The 25,814-nt window shown below is 43.9% G+C and overlaps 1 long non-coding RNA gene across 3 annotated transcripts in view; it reads right to left on the bottom strand.

The window, feature by feature from the left end:
* Window positions 1–17,272, bottom strand: part of LOC127367415 (uncharacterized) — a 31,001-nt gene extending 13,729 nt beyond the window's left edge. Inside the window, exons 1-3 of one of the 3 annotated variants that reach the window (XR_007885467.1) lie at window positions 16,607–17,272; window positions 13,226–13,958; window positions 4,951–5,589 (exon numbers count right to left, since the gene is read on the bottom strand). This is a non-coding gene — a long non-coding RNA (uncharacterized LOC127367415). Of the gene's footprint in view, window positions 1–2,291; window positions 3,858–4,950; window positions 5,590–13,225; window positions 13,959–16,606 lie in introns of those variants that run through there. The other 2 variants (XR_007885468.1, XR_007885466.1) reach the window with 2 other exon arrangements.
* Between the last annotated feature and the right edge of the window lie 8,542 nt (window positions 17,273–25,814).

The following is a 25,814-nucleotide window of genomic DNA, read 5'->3' as shown; positions in this document are numbered from 1 at the left end:
AAGACCACAGAATTCAAAATGTCCAACTTTGACGAGACACCTGGGACACGCCCTTCAACGTACAGTCATAAATAGCACAACTTGTAATCAGCAAGATTATTCAAGAGTACTGTCAAGTTTTGAAGCAGATCTGATAAATTCTCAAGGAGTTTGTTTGTTCAAATACAGGACCACGGGCTTTAAAATGGCCAACTTTGACGGCAGGCCACGGACATGCCCTTCAATGTACAGTCACAAAATTAAATGTGTTCATTCAGCACCATGTTGTGACTGTACTGCCCAATTTTGAAGAAGATCCGTTAGAACGTGTAGGAGGAGATCATTCAAATAGAAGCCCTGAAAGGCCAAAATGACATCACAGTGTGACATTTGTTCTAAATGGCCAACTTTGAGGGCACACCACGGACACGCCCTTCAACGTACAGTCACAAAATATAATGCTTTCATTCAGCACCACGTTGTGACTGGACTGCCCAATTTTGAAGAAGATCCGTGAGAACCTGTAGGAGGTGATCATTCAAATAGAAGCCCTTAAATGCCAAAATGACATCACAGTGTGACATTTGTTCTAAGTGGCCAACTTTGAGGGCACGCCACGGACACACCCTTCAACGTACAGTCACCAAATATATTGCGTTCATTCAGCCCCATGTTGTGACTGGACTGCCCAATTTTGAAGAAGATCCGATAGAAGCTGTAGGAGGGGATCATTCAAATAAAAGCCCTGAAATGCAAAAATGACATCACAGTGACATTTGTTCTAAATGGCCAACTTTGAGGGCACGCCACGGACACGCCCTTCAACGTACAGTCACAAAATATAAGGCGTTCATTCAGCACCATGTTTTGACTGTACTGACCAATTTTGAAGCAGATCTGATAAATTCCCTAGGAGCAGTTAGTTCTAAAACAAGCCCAAAGAGTCAAAATGACCACAAAATGGCCGCCAAAAGTGCAAATTTTAAATGAAAATAGCCGACTTCCTGTGGGATTTGAGGTATGGGTCCAAGAGGCTTTTTTGTACGCCCCGGCACATTATACATGCCTATTGAGTTTCGTACATGTCGGTGAAACGTGGCGCCGGGGCTGATGTTTTTTTATCCTGTAGGGGGCGCTACAAGCAGGACAAACAGGATTTTTGGTATGTGAGCTTCAGGCACCACTCTACACGTACCCTGTGAATTTCATATTCATAACTATTACGAGTGATTTATCATGCCAAAAGAGCACCACCTAGTGGCGTATTTTTTTGTCCTTTTTAGGTGAGCCTCAGGGAGCCATGGGGAAGCAGCGTACCAAGTTTCATCTTAATCACACATACCGTTGTAGAGCTATAAACTCCTTCATTTTAAAGAGCGCCACCTTGTGGTGATGACCTGAAATTGTGCACGATGCTTAAGGAAGACATGGGGAACTATGGACCCAAGGTTGGTGTAAATCGGACATACCAATGTGGAGAAATACCCCACTTCCTTTTTTGACGAAAAATCAACAGGAAGTGCTAATTGTATAACTTCCTTATTTTTTATAATATCAAAATTCTTCAAATTACTTTTGTTGTCAGGACGGTCCACAGATGAAACGTGCAAAATTTCGTGCGCATCGGACAAAGTGTGTAGGAGGAACACGAAACAGTCATTTATGGACATTTTGCGCTCTAGAAAAAAAAAAATCATGGCGGAAGTGGGCGTGGCCTATATGGGGAGGTTCAGCTCCATTCACCGAACGCGTGGATATAAGGTTTTTGAATGTGAGACAAACTATGCGGGAGTTATTAGCGTATCGAAATTGGCCTACAAATAGCGCCACCTAGTGGCCTTCCTAGTGGCTGACCTGCATGTGACGCATAGAATCTCCAATTTAAATGAGGCTTGACAAATGTGCCAAATAAAATGCGAATATTTTAATTGTTAAGGGGGTGAAAAATGCGCTCAAAGCTCTCTAAAAAAATAATAATAATAATAATAAAAAAAAATGATTTTATAATTAAAGCTGCAAGCAGCGTTGGGCGGGACCTCGCACCCGGCGCTCGTCGGGGCGCGCCGCAAACGCGTCACGTGCGGTCGGGGTGCGCCGAGGCCACGCACGTGCCGTCGTAACAAGCGCGGACCGCAACGCGAATACGTCACGTAAATCTGCTCCAAATCAGCTCCGTATCGCCACGCAGCGCTTCCTTCCTGTTGCCAGTATGCTGTGCTTTCACTTTATCTGAATCTTGTCACGTAGACAAGTTCAGGGCGGGACTGTAATACGTAGGCTGATGTTATGAGGACGTGTTCAGGGCGAGACTGTTACAGAATATATGAAGTTTATTGGAAATTGGACATTGCACACTGAAGTTATGAGTACCGCTTAATGGAAAATCATCTGAATTCGACAAGGGGTCAGTGGCACGCAGTTTGACGTACAGTCACAAATAGCTCAATTCTTCATGTACACTTTGTTTTTATAAGACTGTCCAATTTTGAAGTCGATTTGATAAGTCCCCTATTTATCTTGCAATTTAATAAGTGACTTCCAGCGGTTTCCCACTATGCTCCACGAACAATACTCCCTAGGAAATATGGTTTGTAGATGTGGCTAGTGGGAGCGGAGGGGTGTTTGTGTTTCATCACTTTGAAAAAAAGACCACAGAATTCAAAATGTCCAACTTTGACGAGACACCTGGGACACGCCCTTCAACGTACAGTCATAAATAGCACAACTTGTAATCAGCAAGATTATTCAAGAGTACTGTCAAGTTTTGAAGCAGATCTGATAAAGTCTCAAGGAGTTTGTTTGTTCAAATACAGGACCACGGGCTTCAAAATGGCCAACTTTGACGGCAGGCCACGGACACGCCCTTCAACGTACAGTCACAAAATGAAATGCGTTCATTCAGCACCATGTTGTGACTGTACTGCCCAATTTTGAAGAAGATCCGTTAGAACGTGTCAGAGGAGATCATTCAAATAGAAGCCCTGAAAGGCCAAAATGACATCACAGTGTGACATTTGTTCTAAATGGCCAACTTTGAGGGCACGCCACGGACACGCCCTTCAACGTACAGTCACAAAATATAATGCTTTCATTCAGCACCACGTTGTGACTGTACTGCCCAATTTTGAAGAAGATCCGTTAGAACGTGTCAGAGGAAATCATTCAAATAGAAGCCCTGAAAGGCCAAAATGACATCACAGTGTGACATTTGTTCTAAATGGCCAACTTTGAGGGCACGCCACGGACACGCCCTTCAACGTACAGTCACCAAATAATTTGCGTTCATTCAGCCCCATGTTGTGACTGGACTGCCCAATTTTGAAGAAGATCCGATAGAAGCTGTAGGAGGGGATCATTCAAATAGAAGCCCTGAAATGCAAAAATGACATCACAGTGACATTTGTTCTAAATGGCCAACTTTGAGGGCACGCCACGGACACGCCCTTCAACGTACAGTCACAAAATATAATGCGTTCATTCAGCACCATGTTTTGACTGTACTGACCAATTTTGAAGCAGATCTGATAAATTCCCTAGGAGCAGTTAGTTCTAAAACAAGCCCAAAGAGTCAAAATGACCACAAAATGGCCGCCAAAAGTGCAAATTTTAAATGAAAATAGCCGACTTCCTGTGGGATTTGAGGTATGGGTCCAAGAGGCTTTTTTGTACGCCCCGGCACATTATACATGCCTATTGAGTTTCGTACATGTCGGTGAAACGTGGCGCCGGGGCTGATGTTTTTTTATCCTGTAGGGGGCGCTACAAGCAGGACAAACAGGATTTTTGGTATGTGAGCTTCAGGCACCACTCTACACGTACCCTGTGAATTTCATATTCATAACTATTACGAGTGATTTATCATGCCAAAAGAGCACCACCTAGTGGCGTTATTTTTTTGTCCTTTTTAGGTGAGCCTCAGGGAGCCATGGGGAAGCAGCGTACCAAGTTTCATCTTAATCACACATACCGTTGTAGAGCTATAAACTCCTTCATTTTAAAGAGCGCCACCTTGTGGTGATGACCTGAAATTGTGCACGATGCTTAAGGAAGACATGGGGAACTATGGACCCAAGGTTGGTGTAAATCGGACATACCAATGTGGAGAAATACCCCACTTCCTTTTTTGACGAAAAATCAACAGGAAGTGCTAATTTTATAACTTCCTTATGTTTTATAATATCAAAATTCTTCAAATTACTTTTGTTGTCAGGACGGTCCACAGATGAAACGTGCAAAGTTTCGTGCGCATCGGACAAAGTGTGTAGGAGGAACACGAAAAAGTCATTTATGGACATTTTGCGCTCTAAAAAAAAAAAAATCTAGGCGGAAGTGGGCGTGGCCTATATGGGGAGGTTCAGCTCCATTCACCGAACGCGTGGATATAAGGTTTTTGAATGTGAGACAAACTATGCGGGAGTTATTAGCGTATCGAAATTGGCCTACAAATAGCGCCACCTAGTGGCCTTCCTAGTGGCTGACCTGCATGTGACGCATAGAATCTCCAATTTAAATGAGGCTTGACAAATGTGCCAAATAAAATGCGAATATTAGAATTGTTAAGGGGGTGAAAAATGCGCTCAAAGTTCTGAAAAATAATAATAATAATAATAATAAACGAAGGAAAAACAATAGAGACCTTCCAGTTCATACTGGCTCGGTCCCTAATTAAAGCTGCAAGCAGCGTTGGGCGGGACCTCGCACCCGGCGCTCGTCGGGGCGCGCCGCAAACGCGTCACGTGCGGTCGGGGTGCGCCGAGGCCACGCCACGTGCCGTCGTAACAAGCGCGGACCGCAACGCGAATCCGTCACGTAAATCTGCTCCAAATCAGCTCCGTATCGCCACGCAGCGCTTCCTTCCTGTTGCCAGTATGCTGTGCTTTCACTTTATCTGAATCTTGTCACGTAGACAAGTTCAGGGCGGGACTGTAATACGTAGGCTGATGTTATGAGGACGCGTTCAGGGCGAGACTGTTACAGAATATATGAAGTTTATTGGAAATTGGACATTGCACACTGAAGTTATGAGTACCGCTTAATGGAAAATCATCTGAATTCGACAAGGGGTCAGTGGCACGCAGTTTGACGTACAGTCACAAATAGCTCAATTCTTCATGTACACTTTGTTTTTATAAGACTGTCCAATTTTGAAGTCGATTTGATAAGTCCCCTATTTATCTTGCAATTTAATAAGTGACTTCCAGCGGTTTCACACTATGCTCCACGAACAATACTCCCTAGGAAATATGGTTTGTAGATGTGGCTAGTGGGAGCGGAGGGGTGTTTGTGTTTCATCACTTTGAAAAAAAGACCACAGAATTCAAAATGTCCAACTTTGACGAGACACCTGGGACACGCCCTTCAACGTACAGTCATAAATAGCACAACTTGTAATCAGCAAGATTATTCAAGAGTACTGTCAAGTTTTGAAGCAGATCTGATCAAGTCTCAAGGAGTTTGTTTGTTCAAATACAAGACCACGGGCTTCAAAATGGCCACCTTTGACGGCACGCCACGGACACGCCCTTCAACGTACAGTCACAAAATGAAATGTGTTCATTCAGCACCATGTTGTGACTGTACTGCCCAATTTTGAAGAAGATCCGTTAGAACCTGTAGGAGGAGATCATTCAAATAGAAGCCCTGAAAGGCCAAAATGACATCACAGTGTGACATTTGTTCAAAATGGCCAACTTTGAGGGCACGCCACGGACACGCCCTTCAACTTTACAGTCACAAAATATAATGCGTTCATTCAGCACCATGTTGTGACTGGACTGCCCAATTTTGAAGAAGATCCGATAGAAGCTGTAGGAGGGCATCATTCAAATAGAAGCCCTGAAATGCAAAAATGACATCACAGTGTGACATTTGTTCTAAATGGCCAACTTTGAGGGCACGCCACGGACACGCCCTTCAACGTACAGTCACCAAATATAATGCGTTCATTCAGCACCATGTTTTGACTGTACTGACCAATTTTGAAGCAGATCTGATAAATTCCCTAGGAGCAGTTAGTTCTAAAACAAGCCCAAAGAGTCAAAATGACCACAAAATGGCTGCCAAAAGTGCAAATTTTAAATGAAAATAGCCGACTTCCTGTGGGATTTGAGGTATGGGTCCAAGAGGCTTTTTTGTACGCCCCGGCACATTATACATGCCTATTGAGTTTCGTACATATCGGTGAAACGTGGCGCCGGGGCTGATGTTTTTTTATCCTGTAGGGGGCGCTACAAGCAGGACAAACACGATTTTTGGTATGTGAGCTTCAGGCACCACTCTACACGTGCCCTGTGAATTTCATATTCATAACTATTACAGTTCCACGAGTGATTTATCATGCCAAAAGAGCACCACCTAGTGGCGTGATTTTTTTGTCCTTTTTAGGTGAGCCTCAGGGAGCCATGGGGAAGCAGCGTACCAAGTTTCATCTTAATCACACATACCGTTGTAGAGCTATAAACTCCTTCATTTTAAAGAGCGCCACCTTGTGGTGATGACCTGAAATTGTGCACGATGCTTAAGGAAGACATGGGGAACTATGGACCCAAGGTTGGTGTAAATCGGACATACCAATGTGGAGAAATACCCCACTTCCTTTTTTGACGAAAAATCAACAGGAAGTGCTAATTTTATAACTTCCTTATTTTTTAAAATATCAAAAATGTTCAAATTACTTTTGTTGTCAGGACGGTCCACAGATGCTACGTGCAAAATTTCGTGCGAATCGGACAAAGTGTGTAGGAGGAACACGAAACAGACATTTATGGACATTTTGCGCTCTAGAAAAAAAAAAATCTAGGCGGAAGTGGGCGTGGCCTATATGGGGAGGTTCAGCTCCATTCACCGAACGCGTGGATATAAGGTTTTTGAATGTGAGACAAACTATGCGGGAGTTATTAGCGTATCGAAATTGGCCTACAAATAGCGCCACCTAGTGGCCTTCCTAGTGGCTGACCTGCATGTGACGCATAGAATCTCCAATTTAAATGAGGCTTGACAAACGTGCCAAATAAAATGCGAATATTATAATTGTTTAAGGGGGTGAAAAATGCGCTCAATGTTCTGAAAAATAATAATAATAGAAGAATAAACATAGGAAAAACAATATGGACCTTCCAGTTCATACTGGCTCGGTCCCTAATTAAAGCTGCAAGCAGCGTTGGGCGGGACCTCGCACCCGGCGCTCGTCGGGGCGCGCCGCAAACGCGTCACGTGCGGTCGGGGTGCGCCGAGGCCACGCCACGTGCCGTCGTAACAAGCGCGGACCGCAACGCGAATACGTCACGTAAATCTGCTCCAAATCAGCTCCGTATCGCCACGCAGCGCTTCCTTCCTGTTGCCAGTATGCTGTGCTTTCACTTTATCTGAATCTTGTCACGTAGACAAGTTCAGGGCGGGACTGTAATACGTAGGCTGATGCAATGAGGACGTGTTCAGGGCGAGACTGTTACAGAATATATGAAGTTTATTGGAAATTGGACATTGCACACTGAAGTTATGAGTACCGCTTAATGGAAAATCATCTGAATTCGACAAGGGGTCAGTGGCACGCAGTTTGACGTACAGTCACAAATAGCTCAATTCTTCATGTACACTTTGTTTTTATAAGACTGTCCAATTTTGAAGTCGATTTGATAAGTCCCCTATTTATCTTGCAATTTAATAAGTGACTTCCAGCGGTTTCACACTATGCTCCACGAACAATACTCCCTAGGAAATATGGTTTGTAGATGTGGCTAGTGGGAGCGGAGGGGTGTTTGTGTTTCATCACTTTGAAAAAAAAGACCACAGAATTCAAAATGTCCAACTTTGACGAGACACCTGGGACACGCCCTTCAACGTACAGTCATAAATAGCACAACTTGTAATCAGCAAGATTATTCAAGAGTACTGTCAAGTTTTGAAGCAGATCTGATAAAGTCTCAAGGAGTTTGTTTGTTCAAATACAGGACCACGGGCTTCAAAATGGCCAACTTTGACGGCACGCCACGGACACGCCCTTCAACGTACAGTCACAAAATGAAATGCGTTCATTCAGCACCATGTTGTGACTAAAAACTGTACTGCCCAATTTTGAAGAAGATCCGTTAGAACCTGTAGCAGGAGGATCATTCAAATAGAAGCCCTGAAAGGCCAAAATGACATCACAGTGTGACATTTGTTCAAAATGGCCAACTTTGAGGGCACGCCACGGACACGCCCTTCAACGTACAGTCACAAAATATAATGCGTTCATTCAGCACCATGTTGTGACTGGACTGCCCAATTTTGAAGAAGATCCGATAGAAGCTGTAGGAGGGCATCATTCAAATAGAAGCCCTGAAATGCAAAAATGACATCACAGTGTGACATTTGTTCTAAATGGCCAACTTTGAGGGCACGCCACGGACACGCCCTTCAACGTACAGTCACCAAATATAATGCGTTCATTCAGCACCATGTTTTGACTGTACTGACCAATTTTGAAGCAGATCCGATAAATTCCCTAGGAGCAGTTAGTTCTAAAACAAGCCCAAAGAGTCAAAATGACCACAAAATGGCTGCCAAAAGTGCAAATTTTAAATGAAAATAGCCGACTTCCTGTGGGATTTGAGGTATGGGTCCAAGAGGCTTTTTTGTACGCCCCGGCACATTATACATGCCTATTGAGTTTCGTACATATCGGTGAAACGTGGCGCCGGGGCTGATGTTTTTTTATCCTGTAGGGGGCGCTACAAGCACGACAAACCCGATTTTTGGTATGTGAGCTTCAGGCACCACTCTACACGTGCCCTGTGAATTTCATATTCATAACTATTACAGTATCCGCACAGTGATTTACCCTGCCAACAGAGTGCCACCTAGTGGCGTGATTTTTTTTTCCTTTTTAGGTGAGCCTCAGGGAGCCATGGGGAAGCAGCGTACCAAGTTTCATCTTAATCACACATACCGTTGTAGAGCTATAAACTCCTTCATTTTAAAGAGCGCCACCTTGTGGTGATGACCTGAAATTGTGCACGATGCCTAAGGAAGACATGGGGAACTATGGACCCAAGCTTGGTGTAAATCGGACATACCAATGTGGAGAAATACCCCACTTCCTTTTTTGACGAAAAATCAACAGGAAGTGCTAATTTTATAACTTCCTTATTTTTTAAAATATCAAAAATCTTCAAATTACTTTTGTTGTCAGGACGGTCCACAGATGCTACGTGCAAAATTTCGTGCGAATCGGACAAAGTGTGTAGGAGGAACACGAAAACAGTCATTTATGGACATTTTGCGCTCTAGAAAAAAAAAAAATCTAGGCGGAAGTGGGCGTGGCCTATATGGGGAGGTTCAGCTCCATTCACCGAACGCGTGGATATAAGGTTTTTGAATGTGAGACAAACTATGCGGGAGTTATTAGCGTATCGAAATTGGCCTACAAATAGCGCCACCTAGTGGCCTTCCTAGTGGCTGACCTGCATGTGACGCATAGAATCTCCAATTTAAATGAGGCTTGACAAATGTGCCAAATAAAATGCGAATATTATAAATGTTTAGGGGGTGAAAAATGCGCTCAAAGTTCTAAAAAATAATAATAATAATAATAAACATAGGAAAAACAATATGAGACCTTCCAGTTCATACTGGCTCGGTCCCTAATTAAAGCTGCAAGCAGCGTTGGGCGGGACCTCGCACCCGGCGCTCGTCGGGCGCGCCGCAAACGCGTCACGTGCGGTCGGGGTGCGCCGAGGCCACGCCACGTGCCGTCGTAACAAGCGCGGACCGCAACGCGAATACGTCACGTAAATCTGCTCCAAATCAGCTCCGTATCGCCACGCAGCGCTTCCTTCCTGTTGCCAGTATGCTGTGCTTTCACTTTATCTGAATCTTGTCACGTAGACAAGTTCAGGGCGGGACTGTAATACGTAGGCTGATGTTATGAGGACGCGTTCAGGGCGAGACTGTTACAGAATATATGAAGTTTATTGGAAATTGGACATTGCACACTGAAGTTATGAGTACCGCTTAATGGAAAATCATCTGAATTCGACAAGGGGTCAGTGGCACGCAGTTTGACGTACAGTCACAAATAGCTCAATTCTTCATGTACACTTTGTTTTTATAAGACTGTCCAATTTTGAAGTCGATTTGATAAGTCCCCTATTTATCTTGCAATTTAATAAGTGACTTCCAGCGGTTTCCCACTATGCTCCACGAACAATACTCCCTAGGAAATATGGTTTGTAGATGTGGCTAGTGGGAGCGGAGGGGTGTTTGTGTTTCATCACTTTGAAAAAAAAGACCACAGAATTCAAAATGTCCAACTTTGACGAGACACCTGGGACACGCCCTTCAACGTACAGTCATAAATAGCACAACTTGTAATCAGCAAGATTATTCAAGAGTACTGTCAAGTTTTGAAGCAGATCTGATAAAGTCTCAAGGAGTTTGTTTGTTCAAATACAGGACCACGGGCTTCAAAATGGCCAACTTTGACGGCACGCCACGGACACGCCCTTCAACGTACAGTCACAAAATGAAATGCGTTCATTCAGCACCATGTTGTGACTGTACTGCCCAATTTTGAAGAAGATCCGATAGAACCTGTAGGAGGAGATCATTCAAATAGAAGCCCTGAAAGGCCAAAATGACATCACAGTGTGACATTTGTTCTAAATGGCCAACTTTGAGGGCACGCCACGGACACGCCCTTCAACGTACAGTCACAAAATATAATGCGTTCATTCAGCACCATGTTGTGACTGGACTGCCCAATTTTGAAGAAGATCCGATAGAAGCTGTAGGAGGGCATCATTCAAATAGAAGCCCTGAAATGCAAAAATGACATCACAGTGTGACATTTGTTCTAAATGGCCAACTTTGAGGGCACGCCACGGACACGCCCTTCAACGTACAGTCACCAAATATAATGCGTTCATTCAGCACCATGTTTTGACTGTACTGACCAATTTTGAAGCAGATCCGATAAATTCCCTAGGAGCAGTTAGTTCTAAAACAAGCCCAAAGAGTCAAAATGACCACAAAATGGCTGCCAAAAGTGCAAATTTTAAATGAAAATAGCCGACTTCCTGTGGGATTTGAGGTATGGGTCCAAGAGGCTTTTTTGTACGCCCCGGCACATTATACATGCCTATTGAGTTTCGTACATATCGGTGAAACGTGGCGCCGGGGCTGATGTTTTTTTATCCTGTAGGGGGCGCTACAAGCACGACAAACACGATTTTTGGTATGTGAGCTTCAGGCACCACTCTACACGTGCCCTGTGAATTTCATATTCATAACTATTACGTGTCGCACAGTGATTTACCCTGCCAAAAGAGTGCCACCTAGTGGCGTGATTTTTTTTTCCTTTTTAGGTGAGCCTCAGGGAGCCATGGGGAAGCAGCGTACCAAGTTTTATCCTAATCACACATACCGTTGTAGAGCTATAAACTCCTTCATTTGAAAGAGCGCCACCTTGTGGTGATGACCTGAAATTGTGCACGATGCCTAAGGAAGACATGGGGAACTATGGACCCAAGCTTGGTGTAAATCGGACATACCAATGTGGAGAAATACCCCACTTCCTTTTTTGACGAAAAATCAACAGGAAGTGCTAATTTTATAACTTCCTTATTTTTTAAAATATCAAAAATGTTCAAATTACTTTTGTTGTCAGGACGGTCCACAGATGCTACGTGCAAAATTTCGTGCGAATCGGACAAAGTGTGTAGGAGGAACACGAAACAGTCATTTATGGACATTTTGCGCTCTAGAAAAAAAAAAAATCTAGGCGGAAGTGGGCGTGGCCTATATGGGGAGGTTCAGCTCCATTCACCGAACGCGTGGATATAAGGTTTTTGAATGTGAGACAAACTATGCGGGAGTTATTAGCGTATCGAAATTGGCCTACAAATAGCGCCACCTAGTGGCCTTCCTAGTGGCTGATCTGCATGTGACGCATAGAATCTCCGAATTTAAATGAGGCTTGACAAATGTGCCAAATAAAATGCGAATATTCGAAATTGTTTAGGGGGTGAAAAATGCGCTCAAAGTTCTAAAAATAATAATAAAATAATAATAATAAACATAGGAAAAACAATATGGACCTTCCAGTTCATACTGGCTCGGTCCCTAATTAAAGCTGCAAGCAGCGTTGGGCGGGACCTCGCACCCGGCGCTCGTCGGGGCGCGCCGCAAACGCGTCACGTGCGGTCGGGGTGCGCCGAGGCCACGCCACGTGCCGTCGTAACAAGCGCGGACCGCAACGCGAATACGTCACGTAAATCTGCTCCAAATCAGCTCCGTATCGCCACGCAGCGCTTCCTTCCTGTTGCCAGTATGCTGTGCTTTCACTTTATCTGAATCTTGTCACGTAGACAAGTTCAGGGCGGGACTGTAATACGTAGGCTGATGTTATGAGGACGCGTTCAGGGCGAGACTGTTACAGAATATATGAAGTTTATTGGAAATTGGACATTGCACACTGAAGTTATGAGTACCGCTTAATGGAAAATCATCTGAATTCGACAAGGGGTCAGTGGCACGCAGTTTGACGTACAGTCACAAATAGCTCAATTCTTCATGTACACTTTGTTTTTATAAGACTGTCCAATTTTGAAGTCGATTTGATAAGTCCCCTATTTATCTTGCAATTTAATAAGTGACTTCCAGCGGTTTCACACTATGCTCCACGAACAATACTCCCTAGGAAATATGGTTTGTAGATGTGGCTAGTGGGAGCGGAGGGGTGTTTGTGTTTCATCACTTTGAAAAAAAAGACCACAGAATTCAAAATGTCCAACTTTGACGAGACACCTGGGACACGCCCTTCAACGTACAGTCATAAATAGCACAACTTGTAATCAGCAAGATTATTCAAGAGTACTGTCAAGTTTTGAAGCAGATCTGATAAAGTCTCAAGGAGTTTGTTTGTTCAAATACAGGACCACGGGCTTCAAAATGGCCAACTTTGACGGCACGCCACGGACACGCCCTTCAACGTACAGTCAAAAAATGAAATGCGTTCATTCAGCACCATGTTGTGACTGTACTGCCCAATTTTGAAGAAGATCCGTTAGAACGTGTAGGAGGAAATCATTCAAATAGAAGCCCTGAAAGGCCAAAATGACATCACAGTGTGACATTTGTTCTAAATGGCCAACTTTGAGGGCACGCCACGGACACGCCCTTCAACGTACAGTCACAAAATATATTGCTTTCATTCAGCACCACGTTGTGACTGTACTGCCCAATTTTGAAGAAGATCCGTTAGAACGTGTCAGAGGAAATCATTCAAATAGAAGCCCTGAAAGGCCAAAATGACATCACAGTGTGACATTTGTTCTAAATGGCCAACTTTGAGGGCACGCCACGGACACGCCCTTCAACGTACAGTCACCAAATATTTTGCGTTCATTCAGCCCCATGTTGTGACTGGACTGCCCAATTTTGAAGAAGATCCGATAGAAGCTGTAGGAGGGGATCATTCAAATAGAAGCCCTGAAATGCAAAAATGACATCACAGTGACATTTGTTCTAAATGGCCAACTTTGAGGGCACGCCACGGACACGCCCTTCAACGTACAGTCACAAAATATAATGCGTTCATTCAGCACCATGTTTTGACTGTACTGACCAATTTTGAAGCAGATCTGATAAATTCCCTAGGAGCAGTTAGTTCTAAAACAAGCCCAAAGAGTCAAAATGACCACAAAATGGCCGCCAAAAGTGCAAATTTTAAATGAAAATAGCCGACTTCCTGTGGGATTTGAGGTATGGGTCCAAGAGGCTTTTTTGTACGCCCCGGCACATTATACATGCCTATTGAGTTTCGTACATGTCGGTGAAACGTGGCGCCGGGGCTGATGTTTTTTTATCCTGTAGGGGGCGCTACAAGCAGGACAAACAGGATTTTTGGTATGTGAGCTTCAGGCACCACTCTACACGTACCCTGTGAATTTCATATTCATAACTATTACGAGTGATTTATCATGCCAAAAGAGCACCACCTAGTGGCGTATTTTTTTGTCCTTTTTAGGTGAGCCTCAGGGAGCCATGGGGAAGCAGCGTACCAAGTTTCATCTTAATCACACATACCGTTGTAGAGCTATAAACTCCTTCATTTTAAAGAGCGCCACCTTGTGGTGATGACCTGAAATTGTGCACGATGCTTAAGGAAGACATGGGGAACTATGGACCCAAGGTTGGTGTAAATCGGACATACCAATGTGGAGAAATACCCCACTTCCTTTTTTGACGAAAAATCAACAGGAAGTGCTAATTTTATAACTTCCTTATGTTTTATAATATCAAAATTCTTCAAATTACTTTTGTTGTCAGGACGGTCCACAGATGAAACGTGCAAAAGTTTCGTGCGCATCGGACAAAGTGTGTAGGAGGAACCCGAAAAAGTCATTTATGGACATTTTGCGCTCTAGAAAAAAAAAAATCTAGGCGGAAGTGGGCGTGGCCTATATGGGGAGGTTCAGCTCCATTCACCGAACGCGTGGATATAAGGTTTTTGAATGTGAGACAAACTATGCGGGAGTTATTAGCGTATCGAAATTGGCCTACAAATAGCGCCACCTAGTGGCCTTCCTAGTGGCTGACCTGCATGTGACGCATAGAATCTCCAATTTAAATGAGGCTTGACAAATGTGCCAAATAAAATGCGAATATTTTAATTGTTAAGGGGGTGAAAAATGCGCTCAAAGTTCTCAAAAGTTAATAATAATAATAATAAACGAGGAAAAAAATAATATAATATTAAGACTGGCGGTCCCTAATTAAAGCTGCAAGCAGCGTTGGGCGGGACCTCGCACCCGGCGCTCGTCGGGGCGCGCCGCAAACGCGTCACGTGCGGTCGGGGTGCGCCGAGGCCACGCACGTGCCGTCGTAACAAGCGCGGACCGCAACGCGAATACGTCACGTAAATCTGCTCCAAATCAGCTCCGTATCGCCACGCAGCGCTTCCTTCCTGTTGCCAGTATGCTGTGCTTTCACTTTATCTGAATCTTGTCACGTAGACAAGTTCAGGGCGGGACTGTAATACGTAGGCTGATGTTATGAGGACGCGTTCAGGGCGAGACTGTTACAGAATATATGAAGTTTATTGGAAATTGGACATTGCACACTGAAGTTATGAGTACCGCTTAATGGAAAATCATCTGAATTCGACAAGGGGTCAGTGGCACGCAGTTTGACGTACAGTCACAAATAGCTCAATTCTTCATGTACACTTTGTTTTTATAAGACTGTCCAATTTTGAAGTCGATTTGATAAGTCCCCTATTTATCTTGCAATTTAATAAGTGACTTCCAGCGGTTTCCCACTATGCTCCACGAACAATACTCCCTAGGAAATATGGTTTGTAGATGTGGCTAGTGGGAGCGGAGGGGTGTTTGTGTTTCATCACTTTGAAAAAAAGACCACAGAATTCAAAATGTCCAACTTTGACGAGACACCTGGGACACGCCCTTCAACGTACAGTCATAAATAGCACAACTTGTAATCAGCAAGATTATTCAAGAGTACTGTCAAGTTTTGAAGCAGATCTGATAAAGTCTCAAGGAGTTTGTTTGTTCAAATACAGGACCACGGGCTTCAAAATGGCCAACTTTGACGGCACGCCACGGACACGCCCTTCAACGTACAGTCACAAAATGAAATGCGTTCATTCAGCACCATGTTGTGACTGTACTGCCCAATTTTGAAGAAGATCCGTTAGAACGTGTAGGAGGAGATCATTCAAATAGAAGCCCTGAAAGGCCAAAATGACATCACAGTGTGACATTTGTTCTAAATGGCCAACTTTGAGGGCACGCCACGGACACGCCCTTCAACGTACAGTCACAAAATATAATGCTTTCATTCAGCACCACGTTGTGACTGTACTGCCCAATTTTGAAGAAGATCCGTTAGAACGTGTCAGAGGAAATCATTCAAATAGAAGCCCTGAAAGGCCAAAATGACATCACAGTGTGACATTTGTTCTAAATGGCCAACTTTGAGGGCACGCCACGGACACGCCCTTCAACGTACAGTCACCAAATATATTGCGTTCATTCAGCCCCATGTTGTGACTGGACTGCCCAATTTTGAAGAAGATCCGATAGAAGCTGTAGGAGGGGATCATTCAAATAGAAGCCCTGAAATGCAAAAATGACATCACAGTGACATTTGTTCTAAATGGCCAACTTTGAGGGCACGCCACGGACACGCCCTTCAACGTACAGTCACAAAATATAATGCGTTCATTCAGCACCATGTTTTGACTGTACTGACCAATTTTGAAGCAGATCTGATAAATTCCCTAGGAGCAGTTAGTTCTAAAACAAGCCCAAAGAGTCAAAATGACCACAAAATGGCCGCCAAAAGTGCAAATTTTAAATGAAAATAGCCGACTTCCTGTGGGATTTGAGGTATGGGTCCAAGAGGCTTTTTTGTACGCCCCGGCACATTATACATGCCTATTGAGTTTCGTACATGTCGGTGAAACGTGGCGCCGGGGCTGATGTTTTTTTATCCTGTAGGGGGCGCTACAAGCAGGACAAACAGGATTTTTGGTATGTGAGCTTCAGGCACCACTCTACACGTGCCCTGTGAATTTCATATTCATAACTATTACGAGTGATTTATCATGCCAAAAGAGCACCACCTAGTGGCGTATTTTTTTTGTCCTTTTTAGGTGAGCCTCAGGGAGCCATGGGGAAGCAGCGTACCAAGTTTCATCTTAATCACACATACCGTTGTAGAGCTATAAACTCCTTCATTTTAAAGAGCGCCACCTTGTGGTGATGACCTGAAATTGTGCACGATGCTTAAGGAAGACATGGGGAACTATGGACCCAAGGTTGGTGTAAATCGGACATACCAATGTGGAGAAATACCCCACTTCCTTTTTTGACGAAAAATCAACAGGAAGTGCTAATTTTATAACTTCCTTATGTTTTATAATATCAAAATTCTTCAAATTACTTTTGTTGTCAGGACGGTCCACAGATGAAACGTGCAAAAGTTTCGTGCGCATCGGACAAAGTGTGTAGGAGGAACACGAAAAAGTCATTTATGGACATTTTGCGCTCTAGAAAAAAAAAAATCTAGGCGGAAGTGGGCGTGGCCTATATGGGGAGGTTCAGCTCCATTCACCGAACGCGTGGATATAAGGTTTTTGAATGTGAGACAAACTATGCGGGAGTTATTAGCGTAACGAAATTGGCCTACAAACAGCGCCACCTAGTGGCCTTCCTAGTGGCTGACCTGCATGTGACGCATAGAATCTCCAATTTAAATGAGGCTTGACAAATGTGCCAAATAAAATGCGAATATTTTAAATGGTTAAGGGGGTGAAAAATGCGCTCAAAGTTCTAAAAAATAATAATAATAATAATAATAATAAAAAGCCTTCCGTTCCTGGCTCGTCCCTAATTAAAGCAGCAAGCAGCGTTGGGCGGGACCTCGCACCCGGCGCTCGTCGGGGGCGCGCCGCAAACGCGTCACGTGCGGTCGGGGTGCGCCGAGGCCACGCCACGTGCCGTCGTAACAAGCGCGGACCGCAACGCGAATACGTCACGTAAATCTGCTCCAAATCAGCTCCGTATCGCCACGCAGCGCTTCCTTCCTGTTGCCAGTATGCTGTGCTTTCACTTTATCTGAATCTTGTCACGTAGACAAGTTCATGGCGGGACTGTAATACGTAGGCTGATGTTATGAGGACGCGTTCAGGGCGAGACTGTTACAGAATATATGAAGTTTATTGGAAATTGGACATTGCACACTGAAGTTATGAGTACCGCTTAATGGAAAATCATCTGAATTCGACAAGGGGTCAGTGGCACGCAGTTTGACGTACAGTCACAAATAGCTCAATTCTTCATGTACACTTTGTTTTTATAAGACTGTCCAATTTTGAAGTCGATTTGATAAGTCCCCTATTTATCTTGCAATTTAATAAGTGACTTCCAGCGGTTTCCCACTATGCTCCACGAACAATACTCCCTAGGAAATATGGTTTGTAGATGTGGCTAGTGGGAGCGGAGGGGTGTTTGTGTTTCATCACTTTGAAAAAAAGACCACAGAATTCAAAATGTCCAACTTTGACGAGACACCTGGGACACGCCCTTCAACGTACAGTCATAAATAGCACAACTTGTAATCAGCAAGATTATTCAAGAGTCCTGTCAAGTTTTGAAGCAGATCTGATCAATTCTCAAGGAGTTTGTTTGTTCAAATACAGGACCACGGGCTTCAAAATGGCCAACTTTGAGGGCACGCCACGGACACGCCCTTCAACGTACAGTCACAAAATATAATGCGTTCATTCAGCACCATGTTTTGACTGTACTGACCAATTTTGAAGCAGATCTGATAAATTCCCTAGGAGCAGTTAGTTCTAAAACAAGCCCAAAGAGTCAAAATGACCACAAAATGGCCGCCAAAAGTGCAAATTTTAAATGAAAATAGCCGACTTCCTGTGGGATTTGAGGTATGGGTCCAAGAGGCTTTTTTGTACGCCCCGGCACATTATACATGCCTATTGAGTTTCGTACATGTCGGTGAAACGTGGCGCCGGGGCTGATGTTTTTTTATCCTGTAGGGGGCGCTACAAGCAGGACAAACAGGATTTTTGGTATGTGAGCTTCAGGCACCACTCTACACGTACCCTGTGAATTTCATATTCATAACTATTACGAGTGATTTATCATGCCAAAAGAGCACCACCTAGTGGCGTGATTTTTTTGTCCTTTTTAGGTGAGCCTCAGGGAGCCATGGGGAAGCAGCGTACCAAGTTTCATCTTAATCACACATGCCGTTGTAGAGCTATAAACTCCTTCATTTTAAAGAGCGCCACCTTGTGGTGATGACCTGAAATTGTGCACGATGCATAAGGAAGACATGGGGAACTATGGACCCAAGGTTGGTGTAAATCGGACATACCAACGTGGAGAAATACCCCACTTCCTTTTTTGACGAAAAATCAACAGGAAGTGCTAATTGTATAACTTCCTTATGTTTTATAATATCAAAATTCTTCAAATTACTTTTGTTGTCAGGACGGTCCACAGATGAAACGTGCAAAGTTTCGTGCGCATCGGACAAAGTGTGTAGGAGGAACACGAAAAAGTGATTTATGGACATTTTGCGCTCTAGAAAAAAAAAAATCTAGGCGGAAGTGGGCGTGGCCTATATGGGGAGGTTCAGCTCCATTCACCGAACGCGTGGATATAAGGTTTTTGAATGTGAGACAAACTATGCGGGAGTTATTAGCGTATCGAAATTGGCCTACAAACAGCGCCACCTAGTGGCCTTCCTAGTGGCTGACCTGCATGTGACGCATAGAATCTCCAATTTAAATGAGGCTTGACAAATGTGCCAAATAAAATGCGAATATTTTTTAGAATTGTTAAGGGGGTGAAAAATAAGTCGCTAAAAAATAATAATAATAATAATAATAATAAACGAAGGAAAAACAATAGAGACCTTCCAGTTCATACTGGCTCGGTCCCTAATTAAAGCTGCAAGCAGCGTTGGGCGGGACCTCGCACCCGGCGCTCGTCGGGGCGGGCCGCAAACGCGTCACGTGCGGTCGGGGTGCGCCGAGGCCACGCCACGTGACGTCGCAGCAGCGCTTCCTTCCTGTTGCCAGTATGCTGTGCTTTCACTTTCTCTGAATCTTGTCACGTAGACAAGTTCAGGGCGGGACTGTAATACGTAGGCTGATGTTATGAGGACGCGTTCAGGGCGAGACTGTTACAGAATATATGAAGTTTATTGGAAATTGGACATTGCACACTGAAGTTATGAGTACCGTTTAATGGAAAATGGTCTGAATTTGACAAGGGGTCAGTGGCACGCAGTTTGACGTACAGTCACAAATAGCTCAATTCTTCATGTACACTTTGTTTTTATAAGACTGTCCAATTTTGAAGTCGATTTGATAAGTCCCCTATTTATCTCGCAATTTAATAAGTGACTTCCAGCGGTTTCACACTATGCTCCACGAACAATACTCCCTAGGAAATATGGTTTGTAGATGTGGCTAGTGGGAGCGGAGGGGTGTTTGTGTTTCATCACTTTGAAAAAAAAGACCACAGAATTCAAAATGTCCAACTTTGACGAGACACCTGGGACACGCCCTTCAACGTACAGTCATAAATAGCACAACTTGTAATCAGCAAGATTATTCAAGAGTACTGTCAAGTTTTGAAGCAGATCTGATCAATTCTCAAGGAGTTTGTTTGTTCAAATACAGGACCACGGGCTTCAAAATGGCCAACTTTGACGGCAGGCCACGGACACGCCCTTCAACGTACAGTCACAAAATGAAATGCGTTCATTCAGCACCATGTTGTGACTGTACTGCCCAATTTTGAAGAAGATCCGTTAGAACGTGTAGGAGGAAATCATTCAAATAGAAGCCCTGAAAGGCCAAAATGACATCACAGTGTGACATTTGTTCTAAATGGCCAACTTTGAGGGCACGCCACGGACACGCCCTTCAACGTACAGTCACAAAATATAATGCTTTCATTCAGCACCACGTTGTGACTGTACTGCCCAATTTTGAAGAAGATCCGTTAGAACGTGTCAGAGGAAATCATTCAAATAGAAGCCCTGAAAGGCCAAAATGACATCACAGTGTGACATTTGTTCTAAATGGCCAACTTTGAGGGCACGCCACGGACACGCCCTTCAACGTACAGTCACCAAATAATATTGCGTTCATTCAGCCCCATGTTGTGACTGGACTGCCCAATTTTGAAGAAGATCCGATAGAAGCTGTAGGAGGGGATCATTCAAATAGAAGCCCTGAAATGCAAAAATGACATCACAGTGACATTTGTTCTAAATGGCCAACTTTGAGGGCACGCCACGGACACGCCCTTCAACGTACAGTCACAAAATATAATGCGTTCATTCAGCACCATGTTTTGACTGTACTGACCAATTTTGAAGCAGATCTGATAAATTCCCTAGGAGCAGTTAGTTCTAAAACAAGCCCAAAGAGTCAAAATGACCACAAAATGGCCGCCAAAAGTGCAAATTTTAAATGAAAATAGCCGACTTCCTGTGGGATTTGAGGTATGGGTCCAAGAGGCTTTTTTGTACGCCCCGGCACATTATACATGCCTATTGAGTTTCGTACATGTCGGTGAAACGTGGCGCCGGGGCTGATGTTTTTTTATCCTGTAGGGGGCGCTACAAGCAGGACAAACAGGATTTTTGGTATGTGAGCTTCAGGCACCACTCTACACGTACCCTGTGAATTTCATATTCATAACTATTACGAGTGATTTATCATGCCAAAAGAGCACCACCTAGTGGCGTATTTTTTTTGTCCTTTTTAGGTGAGCCTCAGGGAGCCATGGGGAAGCAGCGTACCAAGTTTCATCTTAATCACACATACCGTTGTAGAGCTATAAACTCCTTCATTTTAAAGAGCGCCACCTTGTGGTGATGACCTGAAATTGTGCACGATGCTTAAGGAAGACATGGGGAACTATGGACCCAAGGTTGGTGTAAATCGGACATACCAATGTGGAGAAATACCCCACTTCCTTTTTTGACGAAAAATCAACAGGAAGTGCTAATTTTATAACTTCCTTATTTTTTATAATATCAAAATTCTTCAAATTACTTTTGTTGTCAGGACGGTCCACAGATGAAACGTGCAAAGTTTCGTGCGCATCGGACAAAGTGTGTAGGAGGAACACGAAAAGAGTCATTTATGGACATTTTGCGCTCTAGAAAAAAAAAAATCTAGGCGGAAGTGGGCGTGGCCTATATGGGGAGGTTCAGCTCCATTCACCGAACGCGTGGATATAAGGTTTTTGAATGTGAGACAAACTATGCGGGAGTTATTAGCGTATCGAAATTGGCCTACAAATAGCGCCACCTAGTGGCCTTCCTAGTGGCTGACCTGCATGTGACGCATAGAATCTCCAATTTAAATGAGGCTTGACAAATGTGCCAAATAAAATGCGAATATTTTAATTGTTAAGGGGGTGAAAAATGCGCTCAAAGTTCTAAAAAAATTAATAATAATAATAATAAACGAAGGAAAACAATAGAGACCTTCCGTTCATACTGGCTCGGTCCCTAATAATAAACGAAGGAAAAACAATAGAGACCTTCCAGTTCATACTGGCTCGGTCCCTAATAATAAACGAAGGAAAAACAATAGAGACCTTCCAGTTCATACTGGCTCGGTCCCTAATTAAAGCTGCAAGCAGCGTTGGGCGGGACCTCGCACCCGGCGCTCGTCGGGGCGCGCCGCAAACGCGTCACGTGCGGTCGGGGTGCGCCGAGGCCACGCCACGTGCCGTCGTAACAAGCGCGGACCGCAACGCGAACACGTCACGTAAATCTGCTCCAAATCAGCTCCGTATCGCCACGCAGCGCTTCCTTCCTGTTGCCAGTATGCTGTGCTTTCACTTTATCTGAATCTTGTCACGTAGACAAGTTCAGGGCGGGACTGTAATACGTAGGCTGATGTTATGAGGACGTGTTCAGGGCGAGACTGTTACAGAATATATGAAGTTTATTGGAAATTGGACATTGCACACTGAAGTTATGAGTACCGCTTAATGGAAAATCATCTGAATTCGACAAGGGGTCAGTGGCACGCGGTTTGACGTACAGTCACAAATAGCTCAATTCTTCATGTACACTTTGTTTTTATAAGACTGTCCAATTTTGAAGTCGATTTGATAAGTCCCCTATTTATCTTGCAATTTAATAAGTGACTTCCAGCGGTTTCCCACTATGCTCCACGAACAATACTCCCTAGGAAATATGGTTTGTAGATGTGGCTAGTGGGAGCGGAGGGGTGTTTGTGTTTCATCACTTTGAAAAAAAAGACCACAGAATTCAAAATGTCCAACTTTGACGAGACACCTGGGACACGCCCTTCAACGTACAGTCATAAATAGCACAACTTGTAATCAGCAAGATTATTCAAGAGTACTGTCAAGTTTTGAAGCAGATCTGATAAAGTCTCAAGGAGTTTGTTTGTTCAAATACAGGACCACGGGCTTCAAAATGGCCAACTTTGACGGCAGGCCACGGACACGCCCTTCAACGTACAGTCACAAAATGAAATGCGTTCATTCAGCACCATGTTGTGACTGTACTGCCCAATTTTGAAGAAGATCCGTTAGAACGTGTAGGAGGAGATCATTCAAATAGAAGCCCTGAAAGGCCAAAATGACATCACAGTGTGACATTTGTTCTAAATGGCCAACTTTGAGGGCACGCCACGGACACGCCCTTCAACGTACAGTCACAAAATATAATGCGTTCATTCAGCACCATGTTTTGACTGTACTGACCAATTTTGAAGCAGATCTGATAAATTCCCTAGGAGCAGTTAGTTCTAAAACAAGCCCAAAGAGTCAAAATGACCACAAAATGGCCGCCAAAAGTGCAAATTTTAAATGAAAATAGCCGACTTCCTGTGGGATTTGAGGTATGGGTCCAAGAGGCTTTTTTGTACGCCCCGGCACATTATACATGCCTATTGAGTTTCGTACATGTCGGTGAAACGTGGCGCCGGGGCTGATGTTTTTTTATCCTGTAGGGGGCGCTACAAGCAGGACAAACAGGATTTTTGGTATGTGAGCTTCAGGCACCACTCTACACGTGCCCTGTGAATTTCATATTCATAACTATTACGAGTGATTTATCATGCCAAAAGAGCACCACCTAGTGGCGTATTTTTTTTGTCCTTTTTAGGTGAGCCTCAGGGAGCCATGGGGAAGCAGCGTACCAAGTTTCATCTTAATCACACATACCGTTGTAGAGCTATAAACTCCTTCATTTTAAAGAGCGCCACCTTGTGGTGATGACCTGAAATTGTGCACGATGCTTAAGGAAGACATGGGGAACTATGGACCCAAGGTTGGTGTAAATCGGACATACCAATGTGGAGAAATACCCCACTTCCTTTTTTGACGAAAAATCAACAGGAAGTGCTAATTTTATAACTTCCTTATTTTTTATAATATCAAAATTCTTCAAATTACTTTTGTTGTCAGGACGGTCCACAGATGAAACGTGCAAAATTTCGTGCGCATCGGACAAAGTGTGTAGGAGGAACACGAAAAAGTCATTTATGGACATTTTGCGCTCTAGAAAAAAAAAAATCTAGGCGGAAGTGGGCGTGGCCTATATGGGGAGGTTCAGCTCCATTCACCGAACGCGTGGATATAAGGTTTTTGAATGTGAGACAAACTATGCGGGAGTTATTAGCGTATCGAAATTGGCCTACAAATAGCGCCACCTAGTGGCCTTCCTAGTGGCTGACCTGCATGTGACGCATAGAATCTCCAATTTAAATGAGGCTTGACAAATGTGCCAAATAAAATGCGAATATTTTAAATGTTTAGGGGGTGAAAAATGCGCTCAAAGTTCTGAAAAAAATAAAAATAATAATAATAATAATATAAACAAGGAAAACAATAGAGACCTTCCAGTTCATACTGCTGGTCCCTAATAATAATTAAAGCTGCAAGCAGCGTTGGGCGGGACCTCGCACCCGGCGCTCGTCGGGCGCGCCGCAAACGCGTCACGTGCGGTCGGGGTGCGCCGAGGCCACGCCACGTGCCGTCGTAACAAGCGCGGACCGCAACGCGAACACGTCACGTAAATCTGCTCCAAATCAGCTCCGTATCGCCACGCAGCGCTTCCTTCCTGTTGCCAGTATGCTGTGCTTTCACTTTATCTGAATCTTGTCACGTAGACAAGTTCAGGGCGGGACTGTAATACGTAGGCTGATGTTATGAGGACGCGTTCAGGGCGAGACTGTTACAGAATATATGAAGTTTATTGGAAATTGGACATTGCACACTGAAGTTATGAGTACCGCTTAATGGAAAATCATCTGAATTCGACAAGGGGTCAGTGGCACGCAGTTTGACGTACAGTCACAAATAGCTCAATTCTTCATGTACACTTTGTTTTTATAAGACTGTCCAATTTTGAAGTCGATTTGATAAGTCCCCTATTTATCTTGCAATTTAATAAGTGACTTCCAGCGGTTTCCCACTATGCTCCACGAACAATACTCCCTAGGAAATATGGTTTGTAGATGTGGCTAGTGGGAGCGGAGGGGTGTTTGTGTTTCATCACTTTGAAAAAAAAGACCACAGAATTCAAAATGTCCAACTTTGACGAGACACCTGGGACACGCCCTTCAACGTACAGTCATAAATAGCACAACTTGTAATCAGCAAGATTATTCAAGAGTACTGTCAAGTTTTGAAGCAGATCTGATAAATTCTCAAGGAGTTTGTTTGTTCAAATACAGGACCACGGGCTTCAATGGCTAAATGGCCAACTTTGACGGCACGCCACGGACACGCCCTTCAACGTACAGTCACAAAATGAAATGCGTTCATTCAGCACCATGTTGTGACTGTACTGCCCAATTTTGTAAGAAGATCCTTAGAACGTGTAGGAGGAGATCATTCAAATAGAAGCCCTGAAAGGCCAAAATGACATCACAGTGTGACATTTGTTCTAAATGGCCAACTTTGAGGGCACGCCACGGACACGCCCTTCAACGTACAGTCACCAAATATAATGCGTTCATTCAGCCCCATGTTGTGACTGGACTGCCCAATTTTGAAGAAGATCCGATAGAAGCTGTAGGAGGGGATCATTCAAATAGAAGCCCTGAAATGCAAAAATGACATCACAGTGACATTTGTTCTAAATGGCCAACTTTGAGGGCACGCCACGGACACGCCCTTCAACGTACAGTCACAAAATATAATGCGTTCATTCAGCACCATGTTTTGACTGTACTGACCAATTTTGAAGCAGATCTGATAAATTCCCTAGGAGCAGTTAGTTCTAAAACAAGC

This window comes from Dicentrarchus labrax, unplaced genomic scaffold, assembly GCF_905237075.1.
Source record: "Dicentrarchus labrax unplaced genomic scaffold, dlabrax2021, whole genome shotgun sequence".
Taxonomy (NCBI): Eukaryota; Metazoa; Chordata; class Actinopteri; family Moronidae; genus Dicentrarchus; species Dicentrarchus labrax.
This window is presented reverse-complemented; position numbering and strand designations above follow the sequence as displayed.